The sequence below is a fragment of the Schistocerca cancellata genome, chromosome 3 (genome assembly GCF_023864275.1).
Source record: "Schistocerca cancellata isolate TAMUIC-IGC-003103 chromosome 3, iqSchCanc2.1, whole genome shotgun sequence".
NCBI lineage: Eukaryota > Metazoa > Arthropoda > Insecta > Orthoptera > Acrididae > Schistocerca > Schistocerca cancellata.
The window spans coordinates 251693666-251700750 of NC_064628.1; positions in this window are offsets into that span (position 1 = coordinate 251693666).

The window sequence follows — 7085 nt, forward strand, 5'->3', positions numbered from 1 at the left end:
TACATGGCACAGAATAATTAGTCAACTGTGTTTCTTACATCACCTCTAGAACTCAAGAACAATGCCTCCAGAACTTCCGCATTGGACAGTGCTCTGAGATAATGCATATGGCCGGATCTAGACTTCTGAGAGACAGACAGTTACAGCTTTTCTTTTGCACTGCACGACGTTTTTAACAAACAGATAGCGCAATAGAGTAGCTCAAGTCGAAAGGAACACTTCCTATTTAAATTTCTGCATCCTACACTGTTGGCAGTTCTGTGTAGCTGTCAGTTACTTGATTATATTTCGGTGATTGCAAAATAGAGTCGAATGTATGCACTGGGTAGCCATGGCAGCTAGTTCATGGCGATTCGGTCAACCAAGTAAATGAATGTACGGAACATGCTGCAAACCACTACAGGGAGTCTGTGTGTCAGAATTCTCATCCAGTGTGGCGCAACATTGTTATGATAGAAAAATGAGTGATCGAGAAGAGAAATTGGTGGTGTCTTGGATTGATGCTAGGTTCGTATATACTTATGGTCTGGGTTCAATTCCAACTTCTGCTGATGATTTTTGATAAGGAGAGACAGATTCTGTTCTCTTCTGGCTACGCCAAGTGAAGAAGGTATAATAGCATTGTGGTCTGACATTCATGTTAAATATGATATTTCTTCTCTACCAAGTAGACGTTAGGTTGAACCACAATAAAGTCAGGAGTCGCGACACGTAGAAACTCTATCACCAGTAACCTTCCTTATACTAGTTATTTATTTCTAGTGACGAAACAAACGTTATGTAGGGTCACAGAACACTTATTCCATAAAATTGGTTCTGAACTGGGAATGCAATTCAGACCGCCCTTAACGTGGAATTTTATCCCTTCGTAACAATACAGCTCGACTGCAATTTGGTATTTGTTCAAAACTACAGATTCCTCAACATCTCCACATATTGCGCGTGAAAGGGTTCGAATCCTGGCCCGGCACTAAAGCTTTCATTATGTATTATCAAGCTCTAGCATGAGAACACCTACCTGCTGGTGGGTAACAATTTTGATTTTTAATGTATTTTCATTCGTTGTCAATACTAACGATATCTGACGTTTTTGAGTCCCTGTGAGACACAGAACTGTTTGCGAAATCATTGTAAATTCAAGGATGTTATTCCGAGCTGCTGGTGGAGAAAAATTCGGTAGCCGACGTTTCTTTGTGTGCAGTCAACAACGATATGTGTGGGGTTCGATTACCAGTCAGCACGGAACTCTTCGTCATATTATTTCTAGTTCAAACATGCTCACATATCGCTGCTAGTGTAACAAACACATTTTTAACGTTCGTTTTCTCTAGAATATAACAGCGATAGGTGCCAGGTTGGAGTCCTGGGAAAGAAAAAAATTAATGTTTCGTCTTGTCATTTCAGTTCAAACATCTAGCTACTGCCGAGAAAATCCGATAGGTCACAGTTGATTGTGCTTCGATGACAATCCAGTTAGGTTCTGGGTTCGAATCCCTGTCCAACACAAAGCTTTACCTCACGGTATTTCAAGTAAGTTACTTGTGAAGAAGCAATATTTAACATCTCTAGTAGTTCGTTATCAAGGACAATAGATGCTGGGTAGGAATTCGCGTCTGTTAAAAATGTTTAGGTTACGTAATTTAAAGTTGATATTTGCTAACTGATACTGTCTAAAATCGAGGTATATCACTTTCTGTATGCCTAGTCAGGAATGACTGTTAGTTTCCGTCAGTCACGAAGTCTTTGCTTAGTCTACATGACCTGAGTTTGAATCCATATGCAGAACGAGATGGTTCGTCGTGTCATTTGAAGTTCATACATATTCTCAACTAGCTGCTCGTGAATAACTTGAATTTTTAATGTCATTTTGTGTTAAATAATAACTACGGTATGTTATTTTGAAGAGGAAATCATGAATACGACGAACATACTACGTGAATTACCTATCTGACGTAATAATGAGAGTGGTAACATTTCATGTACGTCACATATTGAAATAAATGTGAGCTTACAAGCCTTAAGAACCGTCTTATCTGTGATAGGATGTTCCCTGATATTTGTATTACCTTGATATTACTTTACATCTTGAGTTATTGCGATACAGAGCAGTGTTTTCTAGTGGTGACTTGTTGGAACCATTTTCAATAGTCAAACGACTGTACCGAGGGGCGATTAGAGGACCTGCTAGACAGTTGCGCTATGTGGGCTGCATTCGAATCAGGCAAAATGCAATTCAGGTCGTTCGGATACAGTTGAGTACGACTGTACATACCTTGATGGTGTAAAACACTTAAGCTCCTATGTCAACGCAGCCAAAAGACACGGTCATTTATGTCAAATATTTTGATGCTCGCAAACTCAATCACCAAAACCTATAGATGACGCCTATACTTAAAATTAAGTTTGTAAGGAATCCTCACAGCGCAAGTCCTGTTCGCACTTGACCGTATATATACATGTATATGAGGATTGGAACATCTTGTGTATATACTGAACATTGACGTCAACAAATGTTACAGTAAAACACAAATTACCACAGAAGTGACTGTCAGTCCCGTGTAGGGCATGGTTAATACTCTGTTACCTATCATCTTGTAGCTTTTGCTCGTTTCTGTGGCGATAGTGGCTAAAAACAGGTGGTCACCAAAGCATTTTCTCGTTTTGGGAAAAGAAACAAACTCTGCTTTACTTGCACAGCTCCTTATGTTCTCTCCTGAATTGCGATTTTAAGTTGTGTATTTTTTCTTCCTTCTCATGCTGTGTCATTTCGTGATTTTCGGAAAAATTCTCCAGAGCATATTTGCTTTTTCTTCTGTTTTTGTAGTCTCGAGATGTCACATCCGAAAGAAATGGAACGGGCTGAAAATCCTCAGTTACTTTCAATGTTGCCTCAAAGGCAGGCAAGTAGAAACTGATTCGTAAAACGCACAGATTACAGTACGTAGCGTAACATTGCCGCATGTTTCCCGTTTCGATGGGGAACCTGAGACGTGTGACTTTTGAATCGCGACAGCTGTGGAACAAAAGAAAAATGTCGCAGAAAAGCCCTGAAACTTGTTCCGCGACTCGTGTTCTGCGACTTTGTTGTTAGGTGTGTAGTGTACGAGGCTTTGTGAAAAACAAGGTACTCCACTAGGGTCAAACAGTAGTCAGGTCTTGAACTGATGTTTCCTGCTGTGCCTGTTGCAGGTGTTGCGTCATGCAGGATGTTAGTAACTCTGGGTCGGTTGCCTACTGGTCCACCTTGACGTCTTTGGGCTACTTTTCTCCGACCTCACGCGAAGGTCAGAAGTTACGGATGTCAATGGACTTTTACAAAAACTTGTAGCTTCGGCTACCACTGTAGCTAATGGTTTTTCACACCAGCAGGTAGTTTTGGAGATTTAATCTTTGGGATAAACTTCTTTTCTCCGCCACGCAGGTGTGACAGTATTGTAGAGACCAGTCCAGTACGAGCCTCAGTATGAGGTTGTTTTGGTATACGTCTTTGTCTATTGTTATAAGAACCTCAGCATAAGACTCCTACCACTACTTATGCAGAAATTATATCATCTACTATTTAAGATGGAAGATTCATATGTATTTCTGGAAATCCTGTCTCGTACTGTAATCCTCCACATATAGTCTGACGACACTTGTCAATAAAGGCTTACGTTTTTACAGGCATTTACTCAAGGTATTGGTCACCTGCTATTCAAGACGTGTGTCACCTCTAACACGAGATCTAAGTATCACATTTTTAATACCACGATTTAGTCATCTGGTAATAAGGTGACATTAACCATCGCCCGAGTTCTATGTTCCATACAAACAGGAATTTAAGGTTTAAATTCTACACAAAAGGTTCAAAATAAAGATCACACTTTACTTGTGATTTACATCACCCGTCAGTCGATGTCTCGGTTTCATGTTGTCTATCACCTGAGGTCTAAGTCTCACGATTGTATCATATGGCTATTGAGATTTATGGAACCTATCACTTAAGGTTGTTGGCTTAACGTCATCTTACAAGGTGTAAGATCAAATTTATTTTGTGTTTTTGCTGAAACTCTCTGCTAACAAATAAACAGTGTGTCCATGCCGAGCCGGCCGATGTGGCCGAGCGTTTCCAGGCGCTTCAGTCTGAAACCGCGCGACCGCTACGGTCGCAGGTTCGAATCCTGCCTTGGGCATGGATGTGTGTGATGTCCTTAGGTTAGTTAGGTTTAAGTAGTTCTAAGTTCTAGGGGACTGATGACCTCAGATGTTAAGTCCCATAGTGCTCAGAGCCATTTGAACCATTTTTATTTGGTCCATGCCGATTTCACTCTCTCATATGTTAAACACTACATTCAACAGCTATATACATTCAGTGGTATGACCACTTGTCTACATTTGCCAAACCGAGATCATTCTGCAGGTCTTTTCCCGTCGACTATTGATTCCAATACGAGCCAAATATTACATCAATACCAGTTGCTACTCACTTTAAGATAATTTTAAGGCTGAACAGGGTTAATCGTTTATAACATACAGAAGTTCTCTACACCTCTTTCCAGCGTTTTTCATACTTTTATTGCTTTTGATGGTCTACACATACTAATAATATCATCTACAATTTATCACATAGCATAATGTTTCCAAATTTCTGCTCTATTATGATTCTCTAGATTTATTCCTTTCTGAGTTGTAATTCAGATAAATAGATCATATTTAATTCCCGTAATACTAAGGTTGACATAAGACATTCTTTCAGGTTATGTATCTATGTTGCTTTTGAGAGAATGGACACCATGTCATTACCATATATTTGTTACTGTAATCTTTGACTACACAAAAGAACATCTGCAACCTATTAGGTATGGTCACTTTGTATTTGTTTCAAATGATCTCTTTGACAATCATTTAATATTTGTACCTTTGGAAGTTATAACGTGTTATTTATTAAGTGTGAATTTCTCACCAAGTATACATTGTAGTAATTGCGATAATATACACCACCTTCATATGAATTCTATTCAGACAGACTCTTATGTTTATTCTACATTTCGTTGTGTCTGTATTATGCAAATATATTTTTGATATATTGAAATATACTGCGTAAATACTACGTTTTTAGAAACCTGTTTTTCATTTCCCCCATTCTGGATGGTTTTCTGTACATATTTTATATTTGCCTCCTTTTTGTACCTTGCTGTTTTCCCTTGTGAAGGTGGTTGTTATAGCTGAAACCGTTAGAGAATAAATACATAGTGGTACAGCTGATGGTGCAAATATGATTTTTTCACGATATACTTGCACCCCTGTTTTGTTTCTCTACCGAAATTCGACAGTTGAAAGTGCGGGGCAAAGCGTTGGACGCTAGACATCATCTCACAATGTTCATAACCAACGGTTCCTCACTCTGTACAGTGGAACTGGTGGTAATCTGTCACAAAAATGACAACTGACTGTAATTTCGACAAGTGTTCCAGAGCATAACATCTGCTGCGAGCCTTAGCTATCTGAACCCGACAGCAGGCGATACCTCACACGCTCTTGATTACGTTCTTGTCAGCTAAAAACTAGTGTGCAGAACCTTAGCATAACTGGAAAAAAATTGGAAATTTGGAAGATGAGTAACCACTGTGAATGGATGTCAGCTCTTCCACCAATATCTGGAATTGTACTGTCTGTATGAGATAATATATATTCCCCGCGACTAATAAAGCAAAGTGGTACATCAGGCACACACTGCCTCTTACCTGTTTTCAGTTATATTATGAGTAAAACACAGCGTCTTTTGAATTTCTCATGATCAAATTGAAGAGTAACGCAACAAAGACTCAGTGTGGAGAATGTATTGAACAACAGATAATTGAACACCTTGAAGTACGTCAGATGAAACCAACAGCGTGGCCGGCCGGAGTGGCTGAGCGGTACTAGGCGCTACAGTCTGGAACCGCGCGACCGCTACGGTCGCAGGTTCGAATCCTGCCTCGGGCATGGATGTGTGTGATGTCCTTAGGGTAGTCAGGTTTAAGTAGTTCTAAGTTCTAGGGGACTGGTGACCTCAGATGTTGAGTCCCATAGTGCTCAGAGCCATTTGAACCATTTGAACCAACAGCGTCAGTTGCATTGAATGTGTCGCAAAATGTCGTCTCATCGCTTTAGTGACAGTTCCGAGAAAAAGGAACTGTTCGTGTGGGGGAAGTACATGGTTCAAGAGCAATAACTACACAACAGGATCGGTATTTAGCCATAAAGGCACGACGAATTGCAACTATGCCAGGAAGACAGTTGTCTACATGCACTACAGCTGCAGCTTCCCCACAGACTGTCTCGATGACTCAGAGCAGTTTATGTGTATGCCAAACGTCCAGCAGTAAGTATCGCTGTAAGAGCAGTACAGAGACGGGACTTCTTATTTCTCCCTCAATAGCTCCAGGACTGGCCAATAAATGAGTGCATGAATGACGTAGTCACAGATGAGTGCCGCTCTAGCCTGTGCTGCTACCACAGCTATTACTCACTCATCCGAAGGAAACGTGGATCTGATACAAATAGTGGAAAAATACGGCGCTCTTGTGGATTGACGAAGCTAAAACTCTTCATCGATGGCTGGAAGAATACTGTTAGCGTCAAGACGTACAGAGATGAGACACTCAAATCTCATGTGTGCCTTAGCAGAACTACAGCTAGTCCAGACTTCCACTTCGTAAACATGCATCTGCAACAAACAGTTGCGGTGATTGAATTTCTCGCAAGTGAATACATCCGTAGTCTGAAGTAGACAGCGACGTCTTAATACCTGAATTCTGTAGGCTGTATAACACGTGAGTGGGATCGAAACTACAGTGAATTAGACGCAATTAAGGCCCTTCCATATTTCTGCTCAGCAGCATAATAGAAACGGCATCGATCGCTACAGAGATGTTGAACAACCTAATAGCGAGGACGCCACGTCTTTGGCGTGCGTGTGTGTCAGCTTGGGGTCACCATAACCCCTCTCACTAATTCGTTTCTACGGATGAGATTGTCTGGCATTGTTAGTCTCTTTTTAAAAAAATGTGTACTGCAGAATTAAATTTGGAAGTCTTAGAATTAAATGTTTTGAACGCTGTTGC